The 22,926-nt window shown below is 42.6% G+C and overlaps 1 protein-coding gene across 1 annotated transcript in view; it reads right to left on the bottom strand.

Annotated features, from left to right (window-relative positions):
• PIGK (phosphatidylinositol glycan anchor biosynthesis class K) overlaps positions 1–22,926 on the bottom strand; it is a 224,907-nt gene that overhangs the window by 30,189 nt on the left and 171,792 nt on the right. The gene's annotated exons all lie outside the window — the stretch shown is intronic.

Raw genomic sequence — 22,926 nt, 5'->3', positions numbered from 1 at the left:
AAAATTACTAGCTGTGACGTGGCAGGAAGCTTTCTCTCATTCTGTACAAGATGACGGAGAAGCTTCCCCTATTCTTGCAGAGTGAAATTTGAGCAGATCTTTTGCAGTATACTAAAAGGATAATTAACAAGGTGTTGGCTACTGGGGGACTGCAAAAGTGAATAAAACAAGGATTTAGTTTGGTTTTAAAAAATAGACCTCTGTGTTTACAGCCATACCAAACAACCATGCACAAGCAGCTCTTAAATAAAATTTATATTGAACCAGGCGCTGTAGGAAGTTTTGGTGGAATAAATCCTCTTTTTCAGGCTGTTAAAGCATGTAATGAAATAGTGACCAGAAAGCAAGTAACTGAATAGCTTACAGATCAAGATGCTTATTCGTTGCACAGACTTGCTAGGACACAGAAGGTTGTAGGGGGTTGCTATGATAGGCTGCATGCAATGTAATTTGCATAGGCATCCCCAAACTTGTACAACTGGATGTAGAAGTAAGCACGTGATAGAGGTCAGGTGAGAACATGTGGTAGATTTAAAAATGTACGCGTGCTTCCCGGACACACATATGGACGTGCGCATGTTATAAAATAACATGGCTGCGTGCACTTGCGCATGGGATTTTATAAACCATGCGCCCAAGAGCGGGCGGTGTGTGCGGGGGGGGGGGGGGGAGGGGGGCCAATTTTATAAGATTATGCGTAACGACACAATCGGGCCTCCCCGAGTTCCCTCCCAGTCAACTCTAATTAAGGAGCAGACTGTGAGGGAACTTCCCTATCCCCCCTACCCATACTCCCTCCCTCTTCCCCTCTTCCCCTCTCCTCCCCACCCCCTAAACCCTTTCTTCTACCTTTACATTTTTTTGTTTTGTTGCTTACTGCTCCGTTGGAGCAGAAGCAACTTGCATGCGCCGGCCAACTGCCGGTGCGTGCTTCCCCAGTACAGCAGCAAATGGCTGCTGTACCAGCCACCTCCAGCCCCACCCCTCTGCACGCTGGCCCGCCCCTTTTTCAGGCCCCGGCACTTATTCGTGTACTGGGGTTTACGCGCGTGGCTGGGCCCGTTTGAAAATTCGCCCAGCCACGTGCGTAAACCTCGGGATTTTTTAGTGTATCGGTTTTAAAATCTACCTGATAATCTCCAGATTGAAGAGCAGTAGCTGTTCATGAAAAGCTTTAGCTTTGTGATCCTGAAAATAAAATAATGGATTTGTAGGAGATGCCTAAACTGTTGGAAATGAAGGTGAGCAAGAATGAATATAAAGGGCTCCATAGCAAGGCTGGGCTATTTTTTTCTTCTAAATCACTTGAGCCATGAAGAGAGAAAAATGATACAAGTAATTTTTTTTCCGGTTATTATCCATTAAATGGATAGATTTCTAAAAAATTGTGGAACTAATCTGATCAGGATATCTGGGTGGATTATATGGTTCTTTTCTGCCATCATTTCTATTTCTATAGGAAAGAAGAAAAATAAAATATTAGGAAATTGAAACCTACAGGAAATAATTATAATCCCTATGCATGTCAGTCCATAAGTAGGGGGAAGACCATCCCCAAGACCAAGGAAAAATAAAGAAATGTACTCTTTTCATAAAATGAATAAATGGCAGTACACTGATAGAACCCCAACTCACTCAGGGTTAATCTTAGGAAATATTTCTTTACAGAGAGGGTGGTGGATGCATAGGACAGCCTCTCAGTGGAAGTAGTTGAGACAAAAACAGCATCTGAATTCAAGAAAGCATGGGATAAATACATGGGATCTCTAAAGACGTGATGAGAATTATAATGCTAAATTAATTAGACGGACAAGCAGACTGGATGGGCCATATGGTCTTTTTCTGCTATCATGTTTCTATAAAAAAAAGGAGGTAATACTGCCCAAGCATTATACCCTAAAGGAAAGGTGGGTCGGGGAAATATGATAGAGACATTTAAATATCACCAAGATTTCAATGCACAGAAGGTAAGCCTCTTTCAATGGAAATGAAGCTCTTGGGTCATGGGATGAAGATAAAAGGGGGTAAACTCAGGAGCAATCTAAGGAAATATGTCTTTATAGAAAGAGTGGTAGATGCATGGAATTACTTCCGAGCAGAAGCAAGGACAATATCTGAATTCAAAAAATCGTGTGACAAGCCCAGGGGATCCTGGATGAAGCAGTAGGGATCATAGAACTGATCAGTTAGTGTGGGTGGGCAGACAAGTTTGGCTATATGGTCTTTTTCTGCTATCAAGTTTCTATGTTTCATAGAAAATGTTTTTCTCCCAAAAAGCAGGTTTTTAAATTAAGTATGCAAAACTATGTACCTAAAAACTTTAAGCAAATAATATTCCAGAGACTGAAGTAGTAAAAATCTGTCATGCTTTCTAATTCTAATGACAAATTCTTGCAAAAAAACATACTCTTCCTAACAATTTGGTAGTTAATGTATCCAGAATTCGTATTGATTTTGTTGTACACTGTAGCTGTAATTAACAAAATGTGAAATCAATTTGGTGAAATTATTTCAACATATCTGACAAATGCTCCCAATATGATGAGAACGTCATCAACTACCTACTGGCATATCCACTATACTTTCCCTAAGATCCCATGTTCATCTAAAGAACATTTTTATGCTGTACCATAAAAATATATCAGTTGTGCGTGTTCTCAACAGTACAACTATTTTAACATATGCGACTAGTTGAGGCCAAATTGGATACTTCCCTGTCTAGGTAAAAATTAAATCCTACCTTCCTGTTTTGTGCAAAGGCGTTATTACTTCACTAATAAGGAGCTCTCCACATGGGAGGGAAAACAGTACTTTCAAGTATAACAGAGGGCCGCTTGGCATCTCCTCTTTTTAATTAGGTGGTTTATTTGATTGAAGACTAAATCACTAAGCCTCCCTTTGTGCTCACTCTTAGCTACTCTCCATGGAAATATAAGTTAATTTGAAATGAAGTTGAGCAAGAATGAATATAAAGGGCTCCATAGCAAGGCTGGGCTATTTTTTATCCTTTTTTTTTCTAAATCACTTGAGCCATGAAGAGAGAAAAACGATACAGGTAATTTTTTCCGGTTATTATCCATTACATGGATAGATTTGTAAGAAAGAGTGGAACTAATCAGATCAGGTAAGGTATATAAAGAATCTTCAAAACCAAAGACTTTGAGTTAGACAGAGATTAAAAGGGAGGCCTTATGTTTGTATGCCTGAATGATAATGGAAAAACAAAATGAAAAAAAAAAAAGAAGCTGACTCTGGGGCTAACTGTGCCGTGATGTGTAGGACAAATGAATTTTAACTTTCATTTTGCTGGAAGCCAAACAAGAATGACAGAAGAAAAAGGAGACTAAAGAGAACAACTGAGAACAAGAGCTGGCTGGCTACTGGACTTAATAACACTTTATGTGATTCTAAAAGCGTAGAAAGAATTTCGCAATGAGCCTGACTGCTGAAGGTTCTGAGCCATATGAAGAGTTAGGTTAGGGGTTTGCAGGCTATCCACAATGAATATGCATGAGAGCGAGCTGCATATAATGGAGGCAATGCATGCAAATATACCTCTCGCATATTCATTGTGGATAGCCTGAACGCCCAACCCCTTGCTTAGAGCCTTCAGCATTATTTTACACTAAAGTGATCCCGCCTCTGTTCCCCATATCAAGTCCTCGTTGCTCCTGCCTCTTTAGTTACTATCACATTTGCCATGTCAGAACCCCCTTACAAGAAATCAGAGACTCAACTCCAGATACAAACCCCCCTCTAACAAGAAGTGATATTGGCAGTTGTGATAATTGGGGTTTTTTTGCTTTGTTTTTGTTTTTTTTTTAAATCTAACTGGTTCTCTAAATTGAGTCTTTGTTCACTGCCATCATAACAGGCCTGTGATCTCCATTCTGTGGATATGCACCCCTAAAATCCAGGTCTGAATCCCATACAAAGTGTCACCAATTGTGAGGTCCCTCACCCCACAGAGTCAAGAGAAACACTATTTTCAAAAACAAAATATTGTCACTCTCCCTCCACAAGGCAGCAACAGTAAACATTTAATTCCAAACAAAATACAGCTGCAGAAGTTCACAAAGAAATTATGTCATAATTAATTCACAAATATACCCAGTTCAAAAGTAAACGAAATAATGTTGGAGAATAAAAGAAATATAGACTTAAAACTATTATGCAGACATACAAAACTGTGAGTTACTGAAGTCAGTCCCAAGAGAGCTGGACATAGATATCTCACAAAGTGCAAATGGCCTAGGATCCAGGTTGAATCCTGCGAGTAAAAAGCACACAATCTTTGTTCCAATGTGGACAGTTTGGAAATTGCCCTGCTTATGGTTTACACTTATAGAGATGAAGGCCCCATTTCAACTGCTACCGACATCCATTAGTAAGGTCAGGTATCCAGCACCCTAAGACATTTTTCAGCCCGTACCCCATGCCTGAAAGAAACAGAGTCTGCCTGCAGTCCCCTCTTCTTCAGGCAACCTGCAGGAAAGAGGAGGGGTAGCACCCTGGAGCACAAACACAACAATGGGGTTTTCTTCTGTGTTGTGTGCTCTCTACTCTCACTCTAACCCCTCTTGCTCCCAATGCCCTCAAGTCAACACCAACAAGATTTCTGAATCTGAGGCAGGAAGAAACAAGAATGGAAGGCAGTCTGTGGGAGGGAAGGGCTAGACCACACAATCTCTGTGATCTAAGGACTGGGGACTCAGCTGAGGGCAGAGTGAGGGAGGAGGAAGGAGCAGTGGTGCAAGTAAGCCAGTAAGGTAAGATATACAGTACCAGGAAGGAGTCCCCACAGCAGCCGACTGGAGGCTATAAAGTGGCCGAGACAGCTGAAACTATGGCCTGCTAAGGAAGGGGCAGGGCAACTGGGGCAGCTACCCTGGCACAGAGATCCCACACATTTCTGCCATTATCCTTCTTGTCCTATGGGTTGCTGTTCTGTAAGTCTGCCGTTAGCACAAGGGCAGCAAGTGACAAAGAGGACCAAAGAGAACTAGACAGCTGCAAGTGCACTGGAAGTGGGTACCAATACAATTCCCCTGCCTCTCCAATCCACACTCCGATTTACAGGTCCTGCTCTTTTCTGCCTGCCTCCAAAGATGCTATAACCTGGCCAAAGCCCGCTACCTCTTTAAGACCAGGATATTGTCCTGGGATGATTTCCCCTTCTGGTCCAGGTGAGGAAAGCTCATCTGTGCCTTCAGGCATGCCCTGTGTAGGGCCAAAACTACTACTACTGCTGCTGCTCTTCTTCCTTCAGGCTGAGCCGGCCTTGGGAGGATGGTAAGGGAGAAGAGACTGCTGGTCCAAGCATATTTGTGCTGCCACTGTTCTTCCTCAAGGTCCCCCAGACTTGGGGAAGGGGGGGGGGCAGCAGGAGCTGTAGTCAGGGTGGAGAAGTCCATTACCTGCTATTAATCAAGTTGACTTAGAAAATAGCCACTGCTATTACTAGCATCAGTAGCATGGGTTAGTTTTTGGGTACTTGCCAGGTTCTTATCGCCTGGATTGGCCACTGTTGGAAACAGGATGCTGGGCTTGATGGACCCTTGGTCTGACCCAGTATGGCATGCTCTTATGTTAACCCAAAAAAGCCTGATCTAGTCCTGATTTTTCCCCATTGCATGTATGGAGTGGTAGTGCCTACTTCTCTTTAGATTTCCTTAGAACTCCAACTCTGAGTGCGTGATGGGGTAAAAGCAGGACTTGATCAGCCCGTTTTGATCAATGTGGGTGAGGCAGCAATCATACAGGGGGATGGGAAGGGGTTAGGAATCTTTTCTAGGTGGGGTTTGTCACTAGGGTTGGTTTTGGACCACATGGTCCTGTTTAGCTTCTTTCTGTATAACACCCATTTCCAACAGTAACCAGACGCTGTGGTGTGGGAGGCAGGAAACCCGCGTTGCTGCCTGCACAGTGCTTCCAATTGGAGCCCGCATGGCTCCGGTGACAGTATGTGACACTTCTCCAGAAGAGCAATAAAGAGAGACGTGTGCGCAGCTGTGTTTGCATGGAATCACTGCCGTTGCTCCTTCCTCCTACAATCTGGAGGGGACTGGTCAGGTAGGGGTGGAGGGAAAGCAGTGTTGAGGAGTGATAATGAATTGCTTTTTCCAGTGTTGTGCTGAAGAGTCTGTTTTTGGGGGGTTCTATTTCAGTTTTTGTCTGCCCAATTTTAGTTCTAATGGATGCTCCCTTACTCTGTATTTCACAATCTGCCTGTGTGTTATATTTTGCTATAGTGTAGATTCTGCATAAGGATCTGTAGACATCTGGAACTGCCTTTTCCCTTTGCTCTTTTACCGGTGTAAGGGGGAATGAGGAAGTACAACGGAGAGTAAACGCTCTCACTGCTCAGGCTCAGAGGGGTCTCCCTCCCTACTACTCAGGCTCAAGTACTTTGTACTGGACAGATTAAAAATGGATTGATTGAGCTGCTGAGAGAAAGCTGGCCGTGGATTGTATGAGCTGGTATGCGAAAATAATTATAGTAGTTTAAAAAAAAAAAAAAAAAAAAAAAAAAGCTCCTCTGAAACCCAAATGTGGTCTAATCTATTCCCTCCTCCGTTTCCTGCCGTCACCCCGCATCCCATGTTCTGCCCTTCTGATTACATAGATTGCGTCTGGGGCAGAGATTTAATTTTTAGCTAATTCATCAATTAGGTAAAAACTGATGATTCTTTACCACTTTACTTAATTAAAGCTCCCTCTCCCTTAATCCCATCTGCACGCCACCTGGTTAAGTTCCTGCCTTCTTTAAACCTCCTCAGTCATGGCCTTGCTCTCTTAACACAAAGCCTCTTATTAGTTTTTGTCGAGTGTCTTGTCTGTTTGAATAATTGTTAAACTCCAAGGAGCAGGGTCTCTGTATATGTCTCTGTATGGCGCAGCAGGACTCTGGTGGGCGCTATACAAACAAATACTAAATAGGCATTGGGTTTTATGATGTGGGGCACTTGCAAATGAAGGAATATAATGAGCTGATATAAAACATTCTGCTTTTAACACAGAATCACTGCTGTTTTGGGGAAGAAGGGAGGAGGAAAGATAGGGGGAGCACTTGACTTCAGGCTCTAAGGAACAGTTGAGCCAGTCCTGCCTAATTCTGAGCAATTTGTGTAAAACTTGTAAACAGAAGTCACTGGGCTATGGAGAATCTTGAGCCTGAAGTGAAAATGAAATGCAGGCAGTTTAGAGGAGCCCTAGGATTTGAACTTGCATCTCACTGCATTCTGGTATTTGTAGTCTCTGCTTCTACCTGTATGCATCATGATGAGGTCTGTCAGAATCAAGACTGGCATAAGACTTGGCAGCTATGAACATTCTCTTTCAGTGCATACATTACCCAAGCGATCTGACATGAATGACAGGCACATGTTATTTACTAATTTTTTTTATTTACAACAGTAAAGGCCAGTTGTCCCACACCAGAGGGCAGAGCCTGGGATAGAGGCAGGGTCAGTACACAGTACTGGTAAGGATTAAAATCTACTTGGCACCCCTGCTGACTTCTAGCATCTTTAGAAATATATCTTGGAAGGCTAGATGAGAACAGGAGACAGTTTTCGCTCATTCTAGCACCAAAAAAGGTGTCACAAAGAGCAGCTATACCAATAGGCTGAATACATACAAAGGGACGAGGTTTTGAAAATTGGCGTTACTATTCACAAGTTTCAAACTACTATTTATTCGGTCCCTTTGTATGTGCCTAATATAGATATTTTCTGTGTACCTTAGGTTTCTGAAACACTGTTAACCTTTTCCTACTCAGCTCATATACAAAACAGAAATCACCAACATTACAAAAACAAAGGGCAGAATTTAACTCAGTTCACTGCAGTTACAATTAACACTAAATTGGAGGTGGAGAATGAGGTCTTCAAGCTAGCAAATTTCAGTATTAATTTAAGGAGGAAAAAAAGAGTATGCTAATCTGTTCCTCTCTCCTCACAGTCCTTAAGCCTGCCTCAGAAATGTGCTCTGAACGTCTGACAGTCCATACTATCCCCACTCCTACAGCATATTTTATATTAGCGGAATCTTCTTTTGTTCTTTGTTTGCATATAATGACAGGCAGTTTTATACATTTTCATAGAAGTTTAGTAAGACCAACATCCCAGTTTTCCCATATTGACACACTGAAAGCATTCATTGACTGAGGTAACATGGTAAATGTTAACAGTGCAGGCACAGTTTCTTCGCAGGGAGGGTCATTTTCAAAGGCACATCTGCAAGTAAAACTGGTGCTTAACCCAAGGACATGGCCAGTTATAAAATTGTCTGCCCAATGTGAGGGCAAACGTATGTGTGCACGTCCTGCATATGCTCAGATTTACCTGGACTGAGTGGAGATGTTCCTGGGGGTGGGGAGGAGGAAGGACCTGCACTTACATGCATACTTTTGTATTTCCACATGCACATTTAGCATATACGTTGGAAAGTAACATGTATTCGCACACGAGTGTGTGGGTGATTGAGAGCTTGTATGTAAGTGAGACAGCATTTGTGTGAATGAGAGAGAGAGACAGAAACTGGTCAGGAAGATGACTGGTGTGAGTGAGAGAGACACAGAGACTGGTCAGGGAGGTGACTGGTGTCTCTGTGCGAGAGACAGACTGGTCAGGGAGGTGATATGTGTGTGTGTGTGTGTGTGTGTGTGTGTGAAAGAGACAGACTGGTCAGGGAGGTGAATGGTGTGTGTGAGAGAGACAGACTGGTCAGGGAGGTGATTTGTGTGTGTGTGTGTGTGTGTGTGTGTGTGTGAAAGAGACAGACTGGTCAGGGAGGTGATTGGTGTGTGTGAGAGAGACAGGCTGGTCAGGGAGGTGATTAGTGTGTGTGTGTGTGTGTGAAAGAGACAGACTGGTCAGGGAGGTGTGTGTGTGAGACAAAAATTAGTTGTGGACCCTAAGGAAGAGGACTGTGAGGACAGAGCTTCAGCAGCCACTGCTGCTTCTGGTGAGTGCTATTGGCCTGGAAGGGAAAGGAATAGGAGAGTTGCTGGAGAGGGTAAGTAAAGGTGGCTTTTTAAATGTATTTTTCTTGATTGGCTGCCATTTTAATTATTGGATATTATGTGATGTGTCTGCTGTTTTGAAATATTTTATTGATATTTGGACAATTTTAAATCATTTTTATGAGTTCTTAATTGTTGGATATTATTCTGTTCAGCAGCTGTTTTGTAACATTTTTAGTATAGCTTTACAATTATTTCTGTGTGGGGATCTATAGCAGCTTAGCTTATTCTGTTTTCCTAATAGGAGGTGTATTAGTGTTTAGGGTAGATAGGGTTATTACTGCTTGAGTGTGTTCCATAATACAGGTGTAACTCGGTGCGGATTAGTTTGTGTGCATTATTGCAGATCCTGGGACTGTGTTAGGTGCTATATTTCTGTTTCCATTTCTTCAGGTTTGCACTGCATGCAGAGTGGCCTTTTTGGTTTTCCATTCCAATTTGTCTTCATATTTATAATTTGTGGTCTTTCTGTACTTGGTGAAGGTCAGTTCTGTGTGTGTGACTGAGGTGAGGTATTTTACTAGAATGTAGGCATTTGTATCAATCTTATTGTGTTTTCTCAATAGGACATGCATTAGTGGTAAATTACTGTCTTTTCATAAGGAAGGCTATTGTGCCTGGTAGTAAAGGGAATTTGTTTTGCTTTTACTGAGATGTCATCAGAACCAGAAGATCTCTTTTTGTATGGTGAGTTGTATGGGAAATGCCCTAGTTCTGCCCTGCACCCATTGTTGGGGGTCCCTAAGGATGCAGAGTGCATGTTTACATTTAGCCCCATGAAGGACACATGTTCAGTGTGTCACGCATGTGAGAACCATCTGTTAGGTGTGGCCCGACTGAAAAAAGGTTGAGAACCACTGCTTTAGATAGTGTTTTTATTGTAAATTGCCCTGATTTTTTAACTCAGAATGATGGTATATAAATAAATAAATATGAAAATATATGAAATACAAACAAAAAATAGTTTTACTCAAGCAGTTCTGCAAACAGCCCTGGAAGAGGTATTTAATGACGTATGAATGGGACCCTAAATGCAATCCATAAAAACCTATTCCTCATAAAACATCTTCCAGGGCTTACTGAAGAATTTGTGCTGAATAGTTAAGAGATATAATTAATTTGCTTAATATATATTTTAGCATTAGATATTACTTTTGTGGCAGGGTGTGTGCATGCATGTGTTAACTATAATTTCAGGATGTGCATGTGCTTTTATTACCATCTCAGCATGAGTGCCTGTGCAGTGGGATGCTATTATACCTACTCATTATTGAATAATAAGGTAATTACCATTGCAAATTCTCATTTAACTGCTCATGCATGGGAGAGTAGGTTTAATGGCATCACATCATAACTCATACACTTTCGTTTTGCCATATTTTATTGTTTTCTTTGAACATGAGTGCTTTAATTTTTCAAGACAAATATTTATTTTTTAAGCCAAGTTTTGCAGGCGAGCTTTTATCAATTTCGATTGCTGATCATAGTTTTTTGATTCTAGGAAACTGGGGTAAAAATGACAGACCAAACTGCAATGAGGACTTTGTCATTATTTTACCTCAATTTCCTGGCTATGAATAATGGTGATCATAACATGATAACTTCTCTTTGTGGTTAATGCTTAAATAATGGGTAGAGTCTATGATTACAATCATTGATCATGATTTTAAAGACCAGCTCTACTTGCAATTGTATTTAAAATTTCTGCTTTCTGAATTAAGCTTTAGTTAGCAGTTGATAAATAAAGTATGATCTGTACTATTTAGAAGTAACTTATCGTTAATATTTTCTCTGCAATTTTAGATGAAGATAAAACATAATGGCCAAAAATATAACAATACCAGTTGTAGCTACCAATAAGAACAAAACTGAATTTAATGTGTTTAGTGTGGTACTTCATTAACTCTGTTAGTTTTAATTAAAAGTCATTAAGAAGAATCCTTAAATCATCTTATACAAGATCAATAAACTGTGCAAGGCAATAATTACCTTATGTGATCAAATGAAAGTGAAGAAAAACTTAATAGTGTGCACACACATGCTTTCTGACTATACAGCTTTAAATTCGTTAATGAGGCAGAAAATAAATGTGGCTCTTGTACTGTTGATTAAAAACGTGAATTTATGCACAATTACAAGTTCAAAATTGAGGTGGCATGTATTTGTAATTAAAGGTTCTCTACCCCAAAAATATACTTTATTATCATAGGAATTATTTTGAATAGCCCTGTTTTACATTAATAGCACTACATACTGCACATGATTAATATAATGCAGATATGATCAAGCACTAATAAAACTGCCATGCTGCTGGTTAGTGCTCCATCATGGGTCAAATATACATTATCAGGTCAATTTTATTTTATTTTTTTAAATTTTTAAATTTTAAAACCCTGGTGCATGCAAATACTGGGAGATATGCACGCAGCCGAGCGCATTTTCAAAGCATCATATCTCCCGGTACGTGCAGAAGTGCCAGGTTTCGGGAAAAGGGGCGGGGCAGGGGAGGGCTGGGGCAGGGCCAGCTGGGACACTGCCCTGGTAAAGCGCATGCCGGCAGCTGGCCAGCGCGCGGAACTTACTGCTGCTCACGAGAGCAGGTAAGTTCGAAAATAAAAATAAATATAGGGGTGTTAGGGGGGATTTAGGGGTTGGGGTGGAGAGGGGAAAAGGGAGAATGGGTAGCTAGGTAATTAGAAGTCCCTCCCAGTCTGCTCCTTCATTGGAGCAGACTGGGAGGGAACTGGGGAAGGCCTGATCGTGTCGCCGTGTGCTTCTAATTAAAATCCCCCCCTTTGCGCCGATATAAAATTGGCGCATCCATGTGTGTTACGTGCCAGGAACCACGCACACACATGGACGCCTGCATGCCCCTTTTAAAATTAACCCTTTAGTGAGCAATAATTAAAAAGCCTGCATTGATGCAAAAACCATGAGCAGTTTTTACCTGTGGTATTTGCAACAACAATCAAAGCAAAACCACACGTAGTTTTGATTTGATAACTGCTGTGGGCAAAGTGCAGCAGAGATTTGTGCCTGCTTTTTCTGGGCAAAACTACCTGCGCCCTGCCTCCCCCAAACTATGATCACCCCCATGCACGCAATAACACCGTAACTCTGTGCATGCGTTCCCGGGCGAAAAGGTTTCTATCGCACATATATATGAGAGAGAGAGAGAGACTCTATAGAGACCAATATGTCACTTTACAATTTATACCAGTCTAAGATGGGCACTTTTAACTCAGTGTGAGGGTTTGGGGGGGCTAGGGTAGGTTTAGGGGAAGGTTTACAAACACAGCAGCGTTGACATCACTTAAGATTTTCTGTTTCAATCAATAAAAGGTACAAGAGGAGTTGATTTGTACAATGCACTCGCTACCAAGCTTCACAGAGAAGGGCGACCAAAATGATAAGGGGCATGGAACGGCTCCCCTATGAGGAAAGGCTAAAGGGGTTAGGGCTGTTCAGCTTGGAGAAGAGATGGCTGAGGGGAGATATGATAGAGGTCTACAAAATCATGAAAGGACTTGAACAGGTTAATGTGAATTGTTTATTTACTCTCTCAGATAACAGAAGGACTATGGCGCAATCCATTGAGTTAGCAAGTAGCTCATTTAAAACAAATCAAAGAAAATTCTTTTTCACTCAGCAAATAGTTAAGCTCTGGAATTCATTGCCAGAGGATATAGTTATGGCAGTTAATGTAACTGGGTTTAAAAAAGGTTTGGATAAGTTCCTAGAGGGAAAATCCATAAACTGCTTGAGATCTATTCAATGTTTGGGTACTTGCCAGGTACTTGTGACTTGGATTGGCTACTGTTGGAAACAGGATACTGGGTTTCATAAACCCTTGGTCTGACCCAGTATGGCATATCTTATGTTCTTATGTACACTGTGGAAATGGCTTTGAAAATTGCCCTCTAAAGGAATTCAAATGTAAAAACTTTGATTTTTCTTAGCACTGTAAACTATTAGATAAGCCTCCATTATTAGGATATTCCATATACCAATGGCACAAAGAGAGATGAAGACTTATTTCCATAGATAAGAACCCCTTCATTGTGATTTACCTAATTTATCATAAATTTAGAGATACCAAGATAATCCCAACAAATCCTATTCTAGTGTGATAAAATGAACTTTGTTGTCAACCTCTTTTTCTTTTATATACACCTTTACAACTTTCTCTCTCTTTTAATTATGAACAGCTTTAATATTCAAATTTTTTTGTGGAGGTACATACAACAAATCTTGACATAGTGAAATTAGAAAATAACTTCTCAATCATATGGTCAACTAACACATCAAACGTTTTTGTATGTTCTGTCTAGATGACCAATCCTAAACTCTGCACTCAATCTTGAAATGGGATCTTGGAGTAACTAGTTACCCTGTTCTCCAAGGTTGTGATGTAGCTCTAAAGTTTGCATTCCTAATATTTTGAACATTTATGATAATGCCATGAGTATCCTTATACAGAATTTCACAATTAATCAGCCAGTAATGAGAATCGGTCAGTTGTTAATGAACAAAAAATTGCCAGGGTAACAAACAGGTCACCCCAGAACAAATTTCATACCTTGTCAGACATTCCATGCCATAACTCCAAGGTTGTTGCTTCTATAGTGTGATCCTTTGCGTACACTGTCATTGACACTCTAGTGCAGCGCTTCTCAACCGGTGTGTCGCCAAACACCGCCAGGTGTGTCGCGTCTCCCGGTGTCCCACTGCCCCATTGTACTTTCCTTCTCCCTTTTTCCAGCCCCCGCGGTCCAATTGAAAGCTTCCTTTCTTCCTACCCCCACTGCCCAATGGGAAGCCTCCTTCATTTTGCCTTCCCCCGCGCAGGCCAATCGGAAGCCTCCTCCCTGCCACCTGCCAGTGGTAGTAGGAAGAAGGGAGGAAGCCTTTGATTGGCCGGTGAGGCAGGCATGGCACTGTCCGGGAGTGGGGTGGGAGGAATAGCAGTGTAGGACCCCGACGAAGCAAGGCCGCTACGGGAGCCCATCCCCGTAGCGGTGAAGAGAAAACCCGACCCCGACGGTGCAAGGCCGCTACGGGAGCCCAGCCCCGTAGCGGTGAAGAGAAAACCCGACCCCGACGGTGCAAGGCCGCTACGGGAGCCCAGCCCCGTAGCGGTGAAGAGAAAACCCGACCCCGACGGTGCAAGGCCGCTACGGGAGCCCAGCCCCGTAGCGGTGAAGAGAAAACCCAACCCCGACGGTGCAAGGCCGCTACGGGAGCCCAGCCCCGTAGCGGTGAAGAGAAAACCCAACCCCGACGGTGCAAGGCCGCTACGGGAGCCCAGCCCCGTAGCGGTGAAGAGAAAACCCAACCCCGACGGTGCAAGGCCGCTACGGGAGCCCAGCCCCGTAGCGGTGAAGAGAAAACCCAACCCCGACGGTGCAAGGCCGCTACGGGAGCCCAGCCCCGTAGCGGTGAAGAGGAAAACCCGACCCCTAGCGACGAAGAGGAAACCCGACCTCTGACTGAGGCGCCCATCCCTGTGGCGCCGAAAAAAGAAGGCCCGCCGGATTAAAGCCACGGCGGAACCGGAGCCTATCCCTGCAATGAAGGAAGAAGTTATTTTTGGTGAGAGCTGGTGTGTCTGTGTGTGAATGGGGGCCTGGGTGAGAGCTTGTGTCTGTGGGTGTGAATGGGTGCCTGGGTGAGAGCTTGTGTCTGAGGGTGTGAATGGGTGCCTGGGTGAGAGCTTGTGTCTATGGGTGTGATTGGATGTCTGGGTGAGAGCTTGTGTCTGTGGGTGTGAATGGATGTCTGGGTGAAAGCTTGTGTCTGTGGGTGTGAATGGATGTCTGGGTGAGAGCTTGTGTCTGAGGGTGTGAATGAATGCCTGGGTGAGAGCTTGTGTCTGTGGGTGTGAATGGATGCCTGGGTGAAAGCTTGTGTCTGTGGGTGTGAATGGATGCCTGGGTGAGAGCTTGTGTCTGTGGGTGTGAATGGATGTCTGGGTGAGAGCTTGTGTCTGTGGGTGTGAATGGATGTCTGGGTGAGAGCTTGTGTCTGAGGGTGTGAATGGGTGCCTGGGGGAGAGCTTGTGTCGGAGGGTGTGAATGGGTACTTGGGGGAGAGCTTGTGTCTGTGGGTGTGAATGGGTACCTGGGTGAGAGCTTGTGTCATTGGGTGTGAATGGGTGCTTGGGTGAGAGCTTGTGTGTAGGGGTGTGAATGGAAGCCTGGGTGAGAGCTGGTGTGAATGGGTGTAAGAGCTTTTATGTGTGATTGAGAGCTTGTATATAAGAGAACATGAGTGTGATTGAGAGAGCGAGACTGGTCAGGGAGGTGATGTGTTTCTGTGTGAGAGAGAGAAACTGGTCAGGAAGATGACTGGTGTGAAAGAGACCGAGACTGGTCGTGGGGTCTATTTGGGGGTGTGTGTGTGAGTGACTGGTTGTGGGTGCTAAGGAAGAAGATTGAGGACAGAGCATCAGCAGCCCTTGCTGCTTCTGGTTAGTGCTATTGGCCTGGAAGGGAAAGGAGTAGGAGAGTTGCTGGAGAAGGTAAGTAAAGGTGGCTTTTTAAATTTATTTTTCTTGATTGACTGCCATTTTAATTATTGGGTATTATGCGATGTCTGCTGTTTTGAAATATTTTATTGATATTTGGACATGTTTTAATAATTTTTATGAGTATTTAATTGAATATTATTCTGTTCAGCAGCTGCTTTGTAACATTTTTGTTATAACTTTACAATGATTTCTGTGTGGGGCTCTGTAGCAGCTTGGCTTATTCTGTTTTCCCAATAGGAAATGTTTTAGTGTTTAGGGCCTGGTTTAATAGTTGTATTTCTTAGATAGGGTTGTTACTGTTTGCATGTGTTCCGTAATACAGGTGTAACTTTGTGCAGGTTTGTTTGTGTGCATTATTGCAAATCCTGAGTCTGTTAGGTGCTATATTTCTCTTTCCATTTCTCCAGGTTCGCACTGTATGCAGAGTGGCTTTTTTGGTTTTCCGTTCCAGTTTCTGTCTCCATATTTATAATTTGTGTTTTTTCTGTATTTGGTGAAGGTCAGTTCTGGGTGTGTGACCAAAGTGAGGTGTTTTACTAGCATGTAGGCATTTGTATCAATCTTATTTGATGTGTTTTCTCAATAGGATATGCATTAGTGGTAAATTACTGTCTTTTCATAAGGAAGGCTATTGTGCCTGGTAGTAAAGGGAGTTTGTTTTGCTTTTACTGAGATGTCATCAGAACCAGAATATCTTTTTTTTGTATGGTGAGTTGTACGGGTTATGCCCTAGATCTGCTCTGCACTCATTGCTGAGGGTTGAGGGGAGTCCTGTGGATGCAGAGTGCATGTTTACACTTAGCCCCGTGATGGTCACATGTTCAGTGTGTCACGCATATGAGAACCATTTGTCAGGTGTGTCCCGGCCAAAAAAAGGTTGAGAACCACTGCTCTAGTGTATGATATCCCCAAATTTTAGCCAATTACAATAAACTTTCTTTTTATGAATCCCCAGACATAAATTACATTGAATCCTGTGGAGAGAAGCACCTCCTCACCTCCTATTTTTTATGTAAATGCAAGATTATAGCTTTGATTTGTTTGTTCTTGTGGGATATTATCACTGACAACCCAGGGTTTTCTAATCCCAAATATCAATCACTTGCCTTAAACAGCTTTCTTTCTGCTCGTTTTTCCAGATGGACAAAAAAGTGGTTGTCTTTCATTGAATTGATTCTCTAATGTTAAAAACAGCATGGGTTAAATAAGTCTCTGCCATAACTTAGGTGAGTGGGCTACAGAGCTAACAGGTCGATCCAGTAAAGTGTGCTCCGTCGGAGCGCACTGTCACCCTGCTCTGGACGCGTGTTTTCCCTTACCCCTTATTCAGTAAGGGGAGGAAAACACGCGGCCCACCCGCGGCACCTAATAGCGCCCTCAACATGCAAATGCATGTTGAGGGCGCTATTAGGTATGCCCGAGCGATCCAGTAAGTAAAATGTGCAGCCAAGCCGCACATTTTACTCTAAGAAATTAGCGCCGCCCAAAGGTCGGCGCTAATTTCTTCCGGCGCCAGGGAAGTGCACAGAAAAGCAGTAAAAACTGCTTTTCTGTGCACCCTCCGACTTAATATCATAGTGATATTAAGTCGGAGGTCCCCAAAAGTAAAAAAAAGTAAAAAAAAAAAAAAAAAATTTTGAATTCGGCCCGCGGCTGTCGGGCCGAAAACCGGATGCTCAATTTTGCCGGCGTCCGGTTTCCGAGCCCGTGGCTGTCAGCGGGCTCGAGAACCGACGCCGGCAAAATTGAGCGTCGGCTGTCAAACCCGCTGACAGCCGCCGCTCCTGACAAAAAGGAGGCGCAAGGGACGCGCTAGTGTCCCTAGCGCCTCCTTTTCCTCGTTTGCACCGCGTCACCTCATTTAAATACTGGATCGCTCGCACCGGCCCTTCGCCGGTGCGTGCGCTGGGAGAGCGGGCGTTCGTCCGCTCTTCCACGGACTTTACTGGATCGACCTGTAAATGATTAAAAGTTCTCTTCTTCAGAAGACCTTGTGGAAACATAGGTACTCATGTAGCCAAGTCTTTCTGGTAGGCTAGGCAGGAGATCTAGGAGCCATACTAATAATGGCAGCTATTTAGATCTGGCTGTGATGATTGAATCAAACTAACAGCCGATTATGTCTGGCAACTAATAACTTGAAGTCCTAGTGGAAACACAGGCACTCACATAGCTGGGTCTCTCTGGCAGACTAGGCAGGGGACCTAGAAGGTCAGATATTAGGGCAATAGCCACAACAGTATTGAAGGTTATTTAGACGAATAGAGACCTTTGTCGTTAGGCATGAGAAAGATGGGTGCTGGAGGGAACTGAGGAGGATTTTGTGTACTCCTCTGCCCAAGAGGGTGAAGTAAAAAGGAGAAAGACAAAAAACAGAGTCCAAGAGAAAAAGGAAGTTTGCTGTGGCTGGCAGCTGTGATATTTTCTTAGCAGCATGGATAGAGTAATTGGTCTTTTTCTGCCATCATTTATTATGGTACTATTTAATATATGACTTCCAGAACTTGAGAGCCCATGACGACATCCATGAGTAGATGTTACAATGGGTCAAGTCATGTTCCTTCTTCCAAACACCTGTAGCAGGTCTGGGAATGGTCCATAATGGACATCTGTCTGCACTTGGGGCAAGATTTGATGCTCTGGCCTTCTTCTCAGACAATGAAGCCACCATATTAAAGTGAACACATTTTTGCAAAGTTTATTTCACCTGGAGAAATGGCACATAGTTATGTTTTATTATAGTTTTATGTTTAACATTGTTTTATGATTGTTACAAAAATGTAATTATAATTTTAGAAAACAACCCAATAGAAAAAAAAAACAGTATCGGAGAGCTCTGGCAGGAGCTGTGGCCTAAAGCAGACCCAATGACAGAGACTGAAAAATAAATAAATAAAAAATGCCAAAGATCTTGCTAGATAACTAAAAGACACAAAAAGAGCTTCTTGGTGTAAAATGCTGAAAAAAACATCACAAATCTGAAAAATGGCTGAAAAAGAGCTAGTTAGCAGGGAAAGCTACTCTGGTTTTAAAAGTGTTTACTACCACATGGAAAAAGAGGAACAGAGGCACGTCGTGATGGAATGGGCGCATGGGAATTACTGTGTAGGTCCAAGAGGATTTCTAAGAATTTCTTAGAAAGCTCTGGAAAAAGATTTTGTTGATACACAGCAATGATGTCACCCAATTGTGAGACTGTGGTGATTTATTTTGTCTTTACAGGAAACCAATTTGCCAAAAATCATGGACTTAAATAGCCTGCACTGTTACAAACTATGGAAGTAATTTTAAAAGGAGTTACACTTGTAAATGTAACATTATCTTAGTAATTAAAAGGCCTTTTACGCACGTAAAGTGCACTTACACATGAATACCCTATGGACAATTCAAAGCCATATTTTGTAGCAATTTTCAATTTCCACTTCCAAGCATAAAATGCATTTACATGTGTCAAACCCAATTTTAAGCATGTAAATGCTTTTAAAAATCAGGCTCAACCTAAACAGGCCCACAAGAATATCTCTTTTTAATGTGACTAAAAGTACATGTCCTATGGAACCCATGCAGACTTTCAGCCTCGCTTGAGGAGGATAATTTTCAATCAGACCATTTTACCTGGGTAAAACTGCCTTCCCCAAATGAAACTCAAGTAATTTGCTTCAAGAACAGAGACAGAGGCAGATGCACTGAAATACCTTCATAACATTTCTGCATTAAAGAACTGAAGGAAAATTGGAAATGAAGCAAAGGCCAGCACAACTCACAAGAGACAGAATGAATGAACATGAAAAATACCAAAATACGAAGAAAGAAAATGCAGCTATGAGACAGCTCTTGACATTTTGAATATTAAATAGAGAGCAACTGGGGCACATAACTTGGCAAAATTACTAGAACTCTACCTCCTGATTTACAAGCATATCAAAGTTAACTTCTTTTGCTTTTTCGGTAAATTCCAGATCCACTTTAAACAGAAAATGTACGTGTGAGTGTTAAATTGGTCTCTCTTCAATCTGAAGATACTATGTGAACTTCAAATCTAGTATGTAACCAATGAGAACTAAAATTGCATTCAAAATCTAATGCACCTTTTTATTATTACAGAAAATTATTGCAGACAAAAGCCTGACTTAGCACAAGTCTGAAACTTTTAAATCGTTAACACCAGTTGTCAAGGCTTCATCCTTAGCTATTTTCAGACATTTTTCTGGGATATGATGAGATAGATTTGAGTGAGGTTTCTTTCGTAGAGTTTCTCCAACATCAGTGGGGATCCTAACCTATAACAAACCAGACTATAGCACTGTAGTGCTGCATGTAGTAAAACTTTACTGGAGATTTAATTGGGCAGGATACACTAAACCTTTTTCTCCCCGCAATACTCTTGATTTATCATTTTTACATGATGCTGCTTTACCTGTCTGGAAGATTATGGAGATTGAGATGTGTCCAGTTGTCTGGTCAGATCATTTTTTGATCTATTTCAAACTATCATGCTGTGATAGTTTGAAGCCAATTCACACTATTATTTGCACAGTAATTCAAACTACTAAAAATGGAATTGTGATACATTTATAGGTGGCCATAGCAGTGGCATAGCCAGAACTGACTTTTTGGGTGGGCAAGTAGGCATGCAGGTCTGAGACCTACTAGTTGTATTCTTATTGATAAATAATGCCATATACTGCACCTACTCCTGGGGGAATTCTGTGCAAAAAAAATAAAAATTCTGCGCACAAAAACTGAAAATTCTGCAAAATTCTGCAAACTTTATATTGGTCAAAATAACACAATTTACATGACAGTCTTTAAGTAACTACATTTTAAATTATTACAGAAAAAGTTGTTACTTAAAGTCGCAGAACTTTAAATATTTTGAGCAGAATTTCCCTAGAAATTCACTATAAGAGTGTCCTTTCCACTCGCTGTCCCTACTCCCCTGGCCAGTTTGCCTTCTCAGGCCGCAACTCCTCAACCTGCCAATATCTCTCCCCTTCACCTCTAGGCTCAACCCTTTCCACTCTATTGCCAGTCCCAGACTTTGACCCTGTTCTTTCTCAGTACTGCCCCTCACACAGGCTCCCTCTGTCCCTCCCTCTCTCACACGCATGCTCCCTCTCTCTAATACACATACACACACCCTCATATAGGCTCCCTCACATACACAATCCCTTCACACAGGCTAGCACCCTCACAAACACACAATCCCTTTTTCATACACACGAGCTCCCAATCTCTCACACACATACACACTCCTTCACAATCTCCTCATATAGGCTCCCTCTCTCTGAAACCCACACTCAAGCATCCCCCCAGCCCCCCCTTTTACCTCCCATGCTCTCTCACCCTCCTGCGCTGTCACCCTCCCCTCATATAGGCTCCCTCTCTGAAACCTACAAGCATCCCCCCACTCCCCCTCTTACCACCCTCCCCCACACCCCCTCTCCTCTCTCACACACACACATTCTCTCACCGGCATCCCCTTCCCCTCATATAGGCTCCCTCTCTCTGAAACCCACACTCAAGCATCCCCCCACCCACCCTCTCTTACCTCCCATGCTCTCTCTCACACCCTCCTGCTCTCTCTCACCTTCCCCCCACCCCCACCAACCATGCTGTCTGTCGCCCTCCCCTCTCTCACCGGCATGCCGCAGGACGCGCTGCGTTCGCAGCGAAGATGAAGGCCCGGCGCGCCGCTTGTGGCACACGGGGGCCTTCCCTTTTCGCCACGAACAGTGCACTGGGCCTTCATCTTCGCTACGAATGGAGCGCGTCCCGTGTGCCGCGGGATGCGCTCCGTTCACGGATTGCCAGGGTCTCCTCTGCTATTTTCTGCCGTGCTGAGATGCCCCCACTGTCGCGATGGCCGCTGTCCGTGCGCTTCCGGTTTTGGAGGAAGGAAATCGGCAAGGCGACGGTGAAAATCTGCGGGAAGGGCGACGAGGGAGGAAATCTGCGGGAAGGGGGAATTCTGCACAAATTCTGCATTCCGCAGTAGCGCAGAATTCCCCCAGGAGTAACTGCACCCTACAATGGCTTTCTAAGTAGTCTGCAGCAGCCATTATGCATAATGCATGAAACTTTAAAATATTTTACCTCAATTATTTCAAGCACTTACCAGCATTAAAAAAATCCTTATTAATCTGTATTAATTTATTTTATATTTATTGCAGTTTATAAATGCACAAGTATATCATGTAAAAAAAAAAAAAAAAGAAAATCAGATCCAATCAATCATATAATAAAACACAAATTAATGTATTCTTTCATGAATCCTCTTTGCAGAACGCCAGAAATCATCATAACTACAATAAAATATCATTAATCATCAGAACAGGTGCAGAGCAGAGCTAGGACAATTCATATTACAACTAAAATGAAAAAAAAAATTCAAATTTTGGTGACACCTCAGCAAAATATATCCCTCCACTGCTATTTTGTGAAGTAACACAAACTTCTGCAAAGAAAGAAACATCTAGAACCTTGCCATACCATACAGTCACAGCACTGACTCTCAGGATTCAAATAACAGCAACCTTATTAAAAAGCAGCAATGCAAATACTACACCAGGCCCTAGAACATTAATACACCACCTACTGGGATAACAGAACAAGCTGACTATAGAGAAACTACATGCAAACAGAAATACTGCACACAGAAGCAAAACAGAGACCAACCTTTACCTAACAGATAAATAAGAGACTACAAATTAGAAACAAACATACAGACAAAACCAAAATAGAAAACCTGAGAAACTAGAATTTGAATAGTGGACTATTGAAGAAAGAGCAAAATACAAAAATAAAAAATGCACATTCCCAAAGATGGCATATTCAATTTGCTAAAATCTCAAAATAATTTTGTTTTTTTTACCTTTGTTGTCTGATCTTTGTATTTTTCTAATCAGTTGGTCCTGATCTTTTTTTTCCATTTTTCCCTTGTTGCTCATTTCCTAATTCCTTTTGTCTCTCTTTTCCTACTGTCTTCTTTCCTTCCTCCCTCACACACACAAGCTCTCTTCTTATGCACATACAGACTCACACCCAGGCACCCATTCTCACCCACATACACATATTCAAGCTCCCATTCTAACCCACACACACACACCCAGGTTCCTATTCTCACTCACATACACACATTCAAGCTCCCATTCTAACCCACACTCACATACCCAGGCTCCCATCCTCACCCAGACATACACACATTCGAGCTCCCATTCTCACCCACACATTCAAGCTTCCATTCTCACCGACACATTCAAGCTTCCATTCTCACAGACACATTCAAGCTTCCATTCTCACCCAGACATACACACATTCAAGCTCCCATTCTAACCCACACTCACATACTCAGGCTCCCATTCTCACCCAG

Source organism: Rhinatrema bivittatum, chromosome 10 (assembly GCF_901001135.1).
Source record: "Rhinatrema bivittatum chromosome 10, aRhiBiv1.1, whole genome shotgun sequence".
NCBI classification, from domain to species: domain Eukaryota; kingdom Metazoa; phylum Chordata; class Amphibia; order Gymnophiona; family Rhinatrematidae; genus Rhinatrema; species Rhinatrema bivittatum.
The sequence above is the reverse complement of the archived record's forward strand: the minus strand, read 5'-3'. Positions and strand labels throughout refer to the sequence as shown.